At 35.7% G+C, this 12,406-nt stretch overlaps 1 long non-coding RNA gene across 3 annotated transcripts; it reads left to right on the forward strand.

Annotated features, from left to right (window-relative positions):
* The first annotated feature begins 332 nt into the window (after nucleotides 1-332).
* On the forward strand, nucleotides 333-9,615 carry LOC110899135. Of its 3 annotated transcripts, none has more exons than XR_004875822.1 (8): nucleotides 333-683; nucleotides 1,164-1,285; nucleotides 1,361-1,566; nucleotides 1,656-1,724; nucleotides 7,692-7,766; nucleotides 8,364-8,479; nucleotides 8,712-8,929; nucleotides 9,315-9,615. It is a non-coding gene; the product is annotated as an uncharacterized LOC110899135 (long non-coding RNA). The 3 variants fall into 3 exon arrangements; XR_002569951.2 differs by having other exon boundaries at nucleotides 335-683; nucleotides 8,854-8,929; nucleotides 9,315-9,606; XR_002569952.2 differs by lacking the exon at nucleotides 8,712-8,929 and having other exon boundaries at nucleotides 336-683; nucleotides 9,315-9,606.
* The last annotated feature ends 2,791 nt before the right edge of the window (nucleotides 9,616-12,406 follow it).

The raw sequence follows: 12,406 nt of genomic DNA on the forward strand, positions 1-12,406 counted from the left end.
AAAATGGACCCCATTGAAATAAAATCCTGGGTCCGCCACTGGTGATAGCCCATCTCGACATAAATAAAGATATCTTTGAACAACCAACAACACAACACCAAATTTTTTATAGAAATTAGGTTGGAATGAAAAATAGGTTTAAGTGTATTAGGTCGGACCTAAAGTTGGCCAACGTCGTTTCTTTTACGTAACGGTTCGCAACGCACAAGTTCTAAAAACTCGTAATAATTATTAAGATTCAATAATTATAATACATTAATAATAATAATTATAATATTAAAAATAACCCCCAAATATTTTCACTTTCCCTCCCAATTCTAATCTAGCCGCTCACCTTCTCTCAATCTCTGTGCTAAAAAATCACACTTTCCCACCCAATCCCAATTCTATACCCAATATACCCATTCAGTCACTTTCTCTCTCAAATCTGGGTTCACAATAGGAGATAAAGAGATGGTGTCCTTGGTGCTTTACAGGTATTCGCATTAAGAAGTATGTGAAGGTTCGACATGGGGAAGACATTGGAGTTAGATTTTTTCCGTTGAGGTCTCTTGTGATGGTTCGGAGATCAAGCCGATTCTTATCCTAGTTACACCGAAATTTGTTGCCATCGTCACCATCTACAGCTTCGCCATCTGTACCACCGGACCACCCTTCTTCTCCTCGTTTTGAACCCACCGGAAGTAACCCCTCTTTCTCGATTTTGGGTTTTCTATTGTTCAAGTTTGTGGGATTTGAATAATGATCATTGAAACACGTAATAATTTAACTCATTTGCATTTACAGTTAAACCATTTATATCATTTCAATTAGCTTTCATGTTTTCATTTTCACTTAGATCTATTAAAATTCATATATTGTCGTTTGAGTTGTGTTTGTGAATATTGAATGATTTGTGCATGGTTTGTTAGTTTGTTGCATTTGGGTATATTGATATTTTAAATTGTATGTTGAAAATGATTGCATTGTAGTGCAAATAAGTTGTTCGATCATATGACACAATGAAATTTACCCAGTTATAAAAATCAAGTTCAATCATGTTGAACAGCTCTGAATCAGCTACAGTGAACAACATATGTATGAGACCTTTGGCAACAACAAACATTAAATATGGCAGGATTTTTTATGGTTGCTATGTCGTGGTTGATGATGTTTGTTTGCAGGTGTGAAGAAATGGTTCTTCCCATTTGCGAGGCAACGTATATGTCCACTATAAGTCGTTGGATTCAGCTGTGATGGCTTACAGTTCTGTACATGGTCGTTATTTTACTGGCAAACAGGCATGGTGCGTTTTTTTCCATGCTCAAGTTGCATCATTTATGTATGCAAATCATTCAATTTGATCATTTCATGCGTGCAGATGACTGCTAGCAATTTCAAAGGGCTTAACGCTATGGCAGTGATTTGGAAATGTAACTGCAAGTAGCACAACTACCAGCGATAAGTATTTCAGATATAGCGGTTCCCTTACAACTCCTCCATGCTCGGAGGGTATCACTTGGACAGTTGCCGAAAAGGTCAAAACAATTTCAAAGGACCAAATTGCTAAAAGGGGCTGTTGATCATGTAAGGCTTGTTTTACTTCGTGTTTCAGACTTTTTGATAATATTTTATTATTATGTTCTAGCTTAACTCTTGTTTCGTTAATGTTCTAGGAATTTCAACATAATGCAAGGCCTGTCCAAGATCTTAATGGAAGAACAGTTACACAATTTGAAGACAGAGTACACTCTTTTTTATATACTATATATTATTTATATGACACGGGTTGAAAATATCTCTTCATTTTCACCATTTCTTGTTCAAAATCCATTTCGTATTGGTTTTGAATTTTACTTATTCACATAGTTTATGAAGCATAATATATCATAGATGTTGCCATGAATGATCTTTGATCTCTAGATCGCAAATGATAAACGTAACTTTATTGAATACTGAAATTTGAATACAATGGAATTTACATGAACTTGAATTGTGTTCTTCAAATGAAAATCTAAGGCCTATTTATACTAATCTAATGGGTACGGGTGTAGAGACATGTCCCTTCGTGAATAGACATGTCCTTTGAATGAATGGTTGTGATCACATATGAAGAGATGCGTCTTTTCCTTCTTAATCACAGCCACTAATTGAACAGATGTGTCTCTTGGTGGTGCCCCTTGAAGCCATCGATCAAAGAGAGGCATCCCTAGGGGTTTCGCACCCTTTGGGGTGGAAGTTACAAACTTCTGAAATGTCATAAACAACCCTTGAACTTTGTAACCGCCATGTAACCGCCATATAACTAACTTTTAACTAATAACTAATAAACCCTTGCACTTTGGATGTGTAGAGATTAAGAATTTCATTCACCCCCTAATCTTGAACATCCTTGAGTTGTTGCAGATCTTGAACTCCGAGTAGTTCTCGCATTGTAGCAAACTTGACCCTTGCTAGTGCCTTTGTAAGTATGTCTGCCCGTTGTAGTTCTCCACTTACGTGTTCCACATTGATGTCCTCGTTTTCAACACATTCTCTTATGAAGTGATAGCGTGTATCAATGTGCTTGCTTCTTCCATGAAAGACTGGATTTCTCATGAGTGCTATTGCAGAAACATTATCCACCCTGAGTTTTATCTTCTCTTCCTTCCAGCCTGTAATTTCACTTAATAGTCTTTTAAGCCATAGTGCTTGGCATGCTGCTGCAGTGGCTGCCATGAATTCTGATTCACATGATGATAATGCCACTGTCTGTTGCTTCTGTGTACACCATGTTATAGGTGATTCTCCAAAGTAGAATACCAGACCAGTTGTTCTTTTTCCTTTGTCTGTATTAACTCCAAAACTGCTATCACTATAACCTGTGATCTTACATCCTCCTTGCTTCTTGTATATGATTCCATGCTCTTTAGTTCCTTTGATATAACGTAGTATTTGCTTCACTGCTTTCAAGTGTTGCTCCTTTGGTTCTTGCATGAATCTACTAAGCAGACTGACTAGGTAACATAGATATGGTCTTGAATGCAATAAGTACCTGAGAGAACCTATCAGGCTTCTGTAATGTGTTGCATCTACTAGAACTCCTTCTTCAGTCTTCGTTAATTGTGTTCCTGGATTCATGGGAATCTTTGTGTCGTTGCAGGATAACATATCAGCGTCTTTGAGTATCTTGTTGATATAGCCTGTCTGCTTGATGGCTATCTCACCCCCTGCTTGAATGACTTTTATTCCCAGATAATATGCTAGCAATCCTAGATTGCTCATATCAAACTTGTTCTTCATCTGAGATTTGAAAACATCTATCTCCTTCCTTGATGTTTCAGTGACTATCAAACCATCAACATAGACCCCAACTATCAGCGTAGAAGTCTCACTCGTCCTTGTATAGATTGCATTCTCTAAAGTGCACTTATTGAAGTTAAGTGACTTTAGAGTTTGATCTAACTTTGTATTCCAAGCTCTTGGTGCTTGTCTTAATCCATACAGTGCTTTTGATAGTCTATAAACCTTTTCTTCATCTCCTGTCTTTACAAATCCTTCTGGTTGTGATACATAGACCTTTTCCTTGAGATCTTCGTGTAAGAATGCAGACTTCACGTCTAAATGATGTACCTCCCAACCTTGATATGCTGTTAAAGCCAACATTAGTCGAACTGTCTCTATGCGTGCTACTGGTGCAAAGACTTCGTCAAAGTCTATTCCGTGTTGCTAAACATATCCTTTTGCAACCAGCCTTGCTTTGTGTCTGACAACGTTTCCGTTTGCATCTTTCTTAGTCTTGAATACCCACTTTAAACCTATTTCCTTGTGATCTCTTGGCAACTCTGTCAATCTCCAAGTGTTATTCTTGTTTCTTGAGTCTAACTCGGCCTTCATTGCTTCAATCCATTTTCTGTCACTAGATGCTTCCTTGTAATTCCTTGGTTCTTCTTCAGCAAGTAATAATTCTTGTGGATCTACTTGAATTTCCTCTGTCTCTTCGTATAGTTCTTCGAGACTTCTTAGTTTTACTGGAGTGTCACTAATACTCTCCGTTGTACTTTCAGAGGTAGATGGACCTCTACTTGATAATCTGCTTGAACTTCTTGTTCCTGATGAGTTTTGATTGTACGAATGTGCTGGCGGGGTTACATAGGAGTTTGGTTCTTCTGTTTGATCTACTCCTGAATCATCATGATGTGGTCCGCTACTACCAGGACTACTTGGTTCATTTTCTTCTAACTCTGGTGGGTTGTCATCTTCTTGAATGACAAAGTTTGTCCATTCGGGATTCCCTGAATCTACCGTTTCCATATAACTATTCCAGTTCCATGGTTGACCTTCCATGAACTTTACATCTCTACTGACACATATCTTGTTCTTCACCGGATCATATAATCTGTATGCCTTTGATCCTTCTTCTATTCCAAGGTGAACCATAGGTGCACTTCTATCATCTATCATCTAACTTCTTTTGTTAAAGAGGTAATACCTTAGCGTATGCTGTGCACCCAAAACCTTTAAGTGTTCCAGATTCGACTTTCTTTCTTTCAATGCTTCATACGGGGTCTTGTTTACCAAAGCCTTTGTTGGAATTCGGTTTAATACATATAACGTATGTCTTATTGCTTCTCCCCAGAAATTTTGTGGCATGTTCATTGCCTTTAACATACTTCGAGTAGTTGACAACATCGTCCTATTTCTTCTTTCCACTACTCCGTTTTGCTGTGGGGAATATGGCGCTGTAAGCTGTCTTGCTATGCCATTGTCCTTGCAATACTTGTTGAATTCAACGGACGTGAATTCTCCTCCTCTGCCCATCCACAGCATTTTTAACTTGGTTCGAGTTTCTGTCTCCACCTTTTCTTTGAACTGCTTGAAAGTTTCGAATGCTTGATCCTTGGAAGTTAGTAGATATGCCCACATGTAACGAGTACAGTCGTCTACAAGTAGAAATATATACTTCTTCCCAGCATGTGTTGGTGGGGATATAGGACCCTACAAATCTCCATAGACTAAATCCAGAGGTCTTAAAGATCTGAATTTTGTCTGGTTTGGAAATGGTGTCCTACTATGTTTTCCTAATAAGCATGCATCACATACTTGATTGGCATGACTTATTTGAGGAACTCCATGTACCAAGTTCTTTCGAGTCATTTCCTTAATAGCATCGAAGTGTAAATGGCCTAACCTCGCGTGCCATAACCATGCTAAATCTTCTGTGTTTGAGAGCAGGCAGATTGGCCTTCCAATCTTCAACTTTACTTTATACAACCTATTCCTCATTCTCCTGACTCGCATTAGTAACTTTCTGTTTCTATCGCGGACTGTTAGTAAGTCTCCATCCATTACTACTTTGCAACCGATTTCTGTAAGTTGTCCAAGGCTCAATATGTTGCTTTTCAGACTTGGAATGTAGTATACTTGAGAAACAATCTTTTGTTCCTGGTTCAGACATTCCAGTAGTATTGAACCTTTGCCTTTAATTTCTACGTGCGACCCGTCTCCGAACCGAACTTGCCCTGTCACCTTTTCATCTAATTCTAATTCTCTGAAGTGACTTCGCACTCCTGTCATGTGGTTGCTGGCCCCGTTGTCTAAATACCATAGACTTTCATCTTCTGAGGCGTAACTTGCTGGTTCTATGCGTTCTTCGTTTAGTAGAACCCTTTCTTGAACAACGTTTTCTTCTTGTATTGCCATTAGCAATACGGGTGATTCGTCTTCCTCGACGAGGTTTGAATGCTTTTGTACAACATCTTTCTAAGGACAGTCTTTCTTGAAGTGTCCATACTTCTGACACTCGTAGCACTGGATCTTACTTATGTCTGTTTGGTTTCCTCCAAAATTCCTCCAATTCTTAGGCCTTTCACCTCTGGGTCTATACGAAGATCCTTCATTCTTAGTGCTTTGCCTGTCTTTATTGTCTCGCCAGTTTCCGCGCGATTGGTTGAACCTGCCACGCCCGCGGTTTCTGAACTGTCTTCCTCTGCCAGAGTTGTTGTCGTGATGTGTAAACATCAACTTGTCTTGACTTTCTCCTGGGCCTCCTTTCTTTTGCTTAAGTCTTTCTTCGAACGTTTTTAACCTCCCGACCGCTTCTTCTAGCGTCATTGTTTCTAGATCGGAGTACTGTTCCATCGAGGCGACAATCTGAGTAAACTTATCTGGAACTGCATTTAGGAGTTTGCGTACCAGAGTCGGTTGACTCAGTGTTGTCCCTAATTCGCTTGCCCGGGTAACTACACTGTTTATCTTTGCGGTGAAGGAGTCTATAGTGTCATCTTCCCTCATTTGCATTAACTCGAATTCTGATAAAAGTGTATGCCACCGAGCCTTCTGTACCGGATCAACACCAACGTGTCTAGTCTTGAGATTTTCCCAAATTTCCTTTGCAGTTTTACAACTTGCAACTTGCAATACAACATCCTCTGGTATTGCTTGGAACAGATAAGCAATTGTCGCCTTATCTTTCTTAACATCCGTTTGCATATTTTCTGCTGGTTCAATCGTTTCCCAAAGTCCATTCGCTTCCAAAATCGTTTTGATGCGAATTGCCCAAACCGTATAGTTTGTTGCTTTCAAAATAGGACACTGGAATTGGGAAAGAGAACTTCCTTCCTTTTGAATTATAATTTGTGAATTTGGTCCGGTTGCCCCTGACATGTCTTCTGACCGAACAATCTTCACTTTCAACAAACTTTTATGTTTCTTGGTTTCTACAAACCTCTAATCCTTAACCCCCACGTATAACCCAACGCGTAACAAACAAACAATCTAATTCGCACTAAACCCCGGAATCAAAACCCTAGATTCCTAACCCCTGGTTCGACCCTGAACCGAAAATAAAACTAACTTGCGAATTGAGAAGGAATAATAAAACCTGATCGCGAATTCCCTGCGATGCCTTAGAGCCTGATGCTCTGATACCAATTGTTGCCCAGAATGATCTTTGATCTCTAGATCGCAAATGATAAACGTAACTTTATTGAATACTGAAATTTGAATACAATGGAATTTACATGAACTTGAATTGTGTTCTTCAAATGAAAATCTAAGGCCTATTTATACTAATCTAATGGGTACGAGTGTAGAGACATGTCCCTTCGTGAATAAACATGTCCTTTGAATGAATGGTTGTGATCACATATGAAGAGATGCGTCTTTTCCTTCTTAATCACAGCCACTAATTGAATAGATGTGTCTCTTGGTGGTGCCCCTTGAAGCCATCGATCAAAGAGAGGCATCCCTAGGGGTTTCGCACCCTTTGGGGTGGAAGTTACAAACTTCTGAAATGTCATAAACAACCCCTGAACTTTGTAACCGCCATGTAACCGCCATATAACTAACTTTTAACTAATAACTAATAAACCCTTGCACTTTGGATGTGTAGAGATTAAGAATTTCAATAGAAATTTTAGTTATATGGAAATTATAATAATATTAACTAATTAATTATAACACTTGCTTATATCAATATTGCAAAACGTCTTGTATAATTATTATCCTAGATTGGCCTTATTTTAATAATACTGGCAAGATTTGTTTGGATTTTCAGGTTTTGTAAAATGATTTATATTTTGCGTCAAGCATTTAATTATTATTTTTGAATATATTGATATTATGACCTTTCATTTATGTATGAAAAATATTATCCCCTTTATCAATTTGTTTATAGATTCATTGATGTGCTACTGGATTTGGCTTTAGTTACTTTGGATTGCTATTGATAGGTTAAATGTGAGTTTGTTAGTCTAACTAGATGGAAGGTTGCCATATGCTGGGAGTACATGAAAGCAAGGCTCAAGGTAAGTCAATCTATTAACTGACTTCTATAGTATGTTGATTAAAGGTGGCAATATCCACCCATTCGGACATAAAAGGGCTGATTTGGATTATGTTATATCTCTAATGGGTCGAGTGGGAAAAACAAAAAGGAAATAGGTTAAATGGGTTGAAAATTCCAAAGCATATTTGTAGTGCATGCAGTCCCTAAAATCATTCTATTCAATATATCTAGATACTTATTGTTATAACACATTTATTATAGTCATATTTCACACTTACTTTTTCCTTTTGAAAAAAATGAAAAAAATTGGAAAAAAGTTTCTCGAATCAATCCAAGCCAACAGACCTGATGCCCTAAATCAAGGCATTTTTTTTTGTTTTGGCCCATTACCCAACTGACACAGACCACATTTTTCCACCTCTAAAGTTGATATATCTTCGATTCACTTGTTTTATACACTTAAAAGTGTTTTTTAACTGAAACGAGCTGTATTTTTAAACCTGCTTTACTTAGTATTCTAGTACCGTGATTGATTTTTATTCTATTTTTTCTACTTCTCTTGGATTTGGGTATTTTGTGTAGTTGTATCTTGATGTTGTTAAGATTTACTTATCAGGAATCTCTCACAATCGGTTGATTTTACTTTCAATTTGTACTCGGATCATGCGACTTTGGTGTTGAAGGTGCATACAGGCTGATTCGGCGATCTAGGGTTCGGTCGACGGTTTCAAGGTAATTCAGTTCTAAGCTTGAAATTGCTTTCCCTTTAGGGATCTATGATGTAGGAAGTATTAGACTGGTTAAGCTTAGATCAAACGTCACTCCGTTTGCCGATTAAGGCTACAAGTTGTTTGCTACGTTTCAGTTACGTTGCTTCAATCTAGCTTTAAATTTGGTTGACGTTAGATATACAGTTTCAGTTTTGCTTTAAATTGAGTTGGTTGCCACCTTTTCAATTATGCAGGATAATGATTTAGGGCTGTTTAGGGTGGTTACACTAATTATTTAGCAGCAAAAAAAAAAGACGACGATGATATGGTCTTCTGATAATATAGGGTGTTAAAATAATGAGATTATTCATGGTCTTCTGTCTTCTGATCATTTAGGGTCATGTTGTCATCAAAGTTCGTTGCCAGGTACAAACTTTCATGTTGGTGATGACATGTAGGAGAGTAGGAAAAGGTAAATTTTACTGCAAATATGTGAGTTTTATGTCCATTTTCTTCACTATTTGTTTTAAGAATGATACTTTGTACTTTGTAATATCGAATTCCTTGGTCAACTAGTTAAGAAAAATGTTTATAAAACTCTAGAAAAAATCACAATTGGACTTGGCGGATTAACAGTTGGCTAGATAGTTTATGGGCGTTTGTGTTTTTTTAACTGGCCCGTTTTGTTTAATTCAAGATGACCATACCAATTAGGCCTGTCCTTTTTACCCGAAACCCGACACCCGGCTCGAATATCGTATTATTGTTAAATGATGTGTTATTGTTAAATATATGTGAATTTTGATGATATGTTTTTGTTAATACGTATTAATTATATCTTTTTGTACAACTTTTAGCTTCAAAAAATTCAAGCATAATTAGAGAGAGAACGAGAGGCCTGACAAAACATAGAATCCCGTTTTGAAAAATTTCAACAAGAGCGCGAAAAAGAGCGGACTGACCAAGCGGCATGGCAAAAAACTACGGAAGAAAAACTGAAAAACAACGAAAATAAGTAAAAACTTTCGTCTTGTTAAGTATTGAAATGTTAAAGATTGGATGAATGCTTTTAATAAGGATTTTTTGTGCGTTTTGTAATGTTTTAGAATTTTTCGAATGTTTGGAATGTCTCATAATGTTGCTTTAATATTTTTGGAATGTTTTAGAATTTTGCTGCAATTTTTTTTGAAATATAATAGTAAATTTGCGCATTTTTCATAAAAATGGTTTTTTTTTTTTTAATTTCTTTAATTTTTACAGTTTGTCACAAATCTGTAACAACAGCTACATGATTTTTTCTGAGTTGTAGGAAATTTGTGGCAACCTTCAAATTTTTTTTTTTTGATTTGTAGGAATTTTGTCGTAACCTTTGAATTTTGTTTTTTGGTTTGTAGGAATTTTGTCGTAACCTTTATACCTTGTGGTTTGTAGGAATTTTGTCACAAAACTTAAAAAAAAACCATTTTTTAAGTTGTAGGAAATTTGTCGCAACATTAAAAAATATATTTTTTATTTGTTGGAAATTTGTAGCAAACTCTTCAGAGAAAGTTTTATAAATTTGTAGGAATTTGGTCGCAAAATAAAAATAATTATTCGTAATTATGGATAATTTTTCTCATTAGTGTTATTAGTTTTAAAAGTAAAATATCATAAAATAAAATACAAAAATAGGCATAATTGTGGAAGAATTGTAGGAAAAACATAAAAAACCGGTTTGTAGGTATTTTGTGGCAACGATAGATTTTTGTCGAAAATTTGGGGGAAATTTTGTCATAATTTTGTAGCTAACCTTATTTTCGACAATTTTATTTTGCACGAAATTTTTTGTAGCAAATCTGTAGGTAAGGCCAATTTCCTACAAATTTGTACAAATTTAGGTGTCACAAAGTAGGCAGTTTTCTAGTAGTGATTGAGCATGATATCCACTTCATTCATGAAAAGGTTCAACGGGGACAGGTTCACGTGCTACACGTTCCCCCCCGTTACCAAATTGCCGACATATTCACCAAAGGTCTTCCACGAGTTCTGTTTGATGATTTCCGGTCCAGTCTCAACATTCGGCCATCTATCACTTTGACTACCGGGTGTAATAGTATTTACCATGTATGTAGATCAATTAGTTTGGATTGGCTCCTAAATTTTGTGGTTGTACTTTTGATATATATCTAGTAAATATTATAGAGGGGACATTGATCCCTTTACATCTTTTAGATCCATTTACATGTTAAGGCCATCTCAAAATTTCAACTCTACATTATAACCCTCTCTTTGCAACAATCCGTCTCTTTCTCCTTTGTGGGTGTCCTCTCACTTTACATACATTCTCATACCCGCCCAGAATACAAGCATCAAGAGGTAGCTTTGCCATCTTCCAAGGCAACTTGGTCACTTGGTTGTTCAATACACGTAACACAGTATCTCGTTCTTGTACAAGGCATTGCTAAAACTGCTCCTAAGCGCACTTAGTTAAAATAAATATGCAAGCAGTTCCATAAAATGTTTATGATGTGATAACATGGTGGAACATATGTGTATGCTAATCTAGTGTTTCATGTTCATATGAAACAGAATGAAGTTGACTTGTACACTATTCTTAATCTCCACTAAATATGACATCATCACTTAATCACTTTTTATCATTGATTTGCCTTCTTATAAGACAAGCTTTAGACAACTCCCCGACTTTTGCCTAGGGGAGAACCTAGTGTATACGGACGGATTAAGCTCAAATTAACTAGATCCATCATGTTTAGGTTGAGTATCATGTTCTCTCTATATCTCTAAATACGTGTATAGATGATGATGTTATCATTTATATATTAATATACAAACCAAAGAGTTTTCAACTTGATGTGATTCTACTCACCCTCTTATTGAATATAACCATGCCTTTAAGTGCACGCAATGACTACACTTTTTCAATGTTGGTTGTTCACTTGTCATCAACAAGGACTTTTGCATTTAGTGATATAGTGTGATTTCAATCTCATTACTAATTACACTCGTGACTATTTTCCTCATTTGAACTTGTTAGTTTCTAAAGAAAGCTATGCATTCCCATAAGAAAGCTATGCTATTCCCATCACTTATAGAATAATATCAACCGATTAAAATGGATTATCTATAGAAGCAAATAAAACGTGTGCATATATACATAGGGGAGAGATCATGTAAGAACACAAAGTTACTTGAGAACCAGGAAACCAACTATCAGCTAAACAAATTTTATACATGACAACAATCTTTACGAAATTTAAAATAAAAAATGTATAGATTAGTTTTATATGTTAATAACTTTTATGGAAATCATAATATATATATATATATATATATATATATATGTGTGTGTGTGTAGATTGACGGACAACATATATGTAGTTCGAAAACATATATGTAGTTAATTTGAGAACTAAAAACATTGTATAAGTTACATATTTGTGCATTTGTGAGCTACATGTCAATCTACATATATTTTTTAGTTTATATATATTTTGCAATTGCAATATATAGGGGATGGTTCAAATGAAAACCACTTTTATTGTGAAAACTCGAAAACTAATTAAAAAAAGCTTAAAACAACACACACAAATTTTTTTTCAATTTTTTTTATAAAAATCGCTGGTTTTTATATATAAAAAAACTTTTTTTCAAAAAAAAAAAAAAAATTGTGTAGTGCACATGTGTAATAATACACATGTGTAGTACACATACACATGTGTAGTATTACACATGTGCACTACACAAATTTTTTTTTTGAATTTTTTTAATATATAAAAAACCTGCGAAATTTGGTTTGCAAAAAAAATAAAAAATAAAAAAAAATTTGTATGTTTTTTTGGCTTTTTTTAATTAGTTTTCGAGTTTTCACAATAACTAGTGGTTTTCATTTGAATTTTCCCCTTGCAATATATATATCTTGTTATATCTTTGATTTAACTAATTTATGTGA

This window comes from Helianthus annuus, chromosome 13 (assembly GCF_002127325.2).
Source record: "Helianthus annuus cultivar XRQ/B chromosome 13, HanXRQr2.0-SUNRISE, whole genome shotgun sequence".
Lineage (NCBI taxonomy): Eukaryota > Viridiplantae > Streptophyta > Magnoliopsida > Asterales > Asteraceae > Helianthus > Helianthus annuus.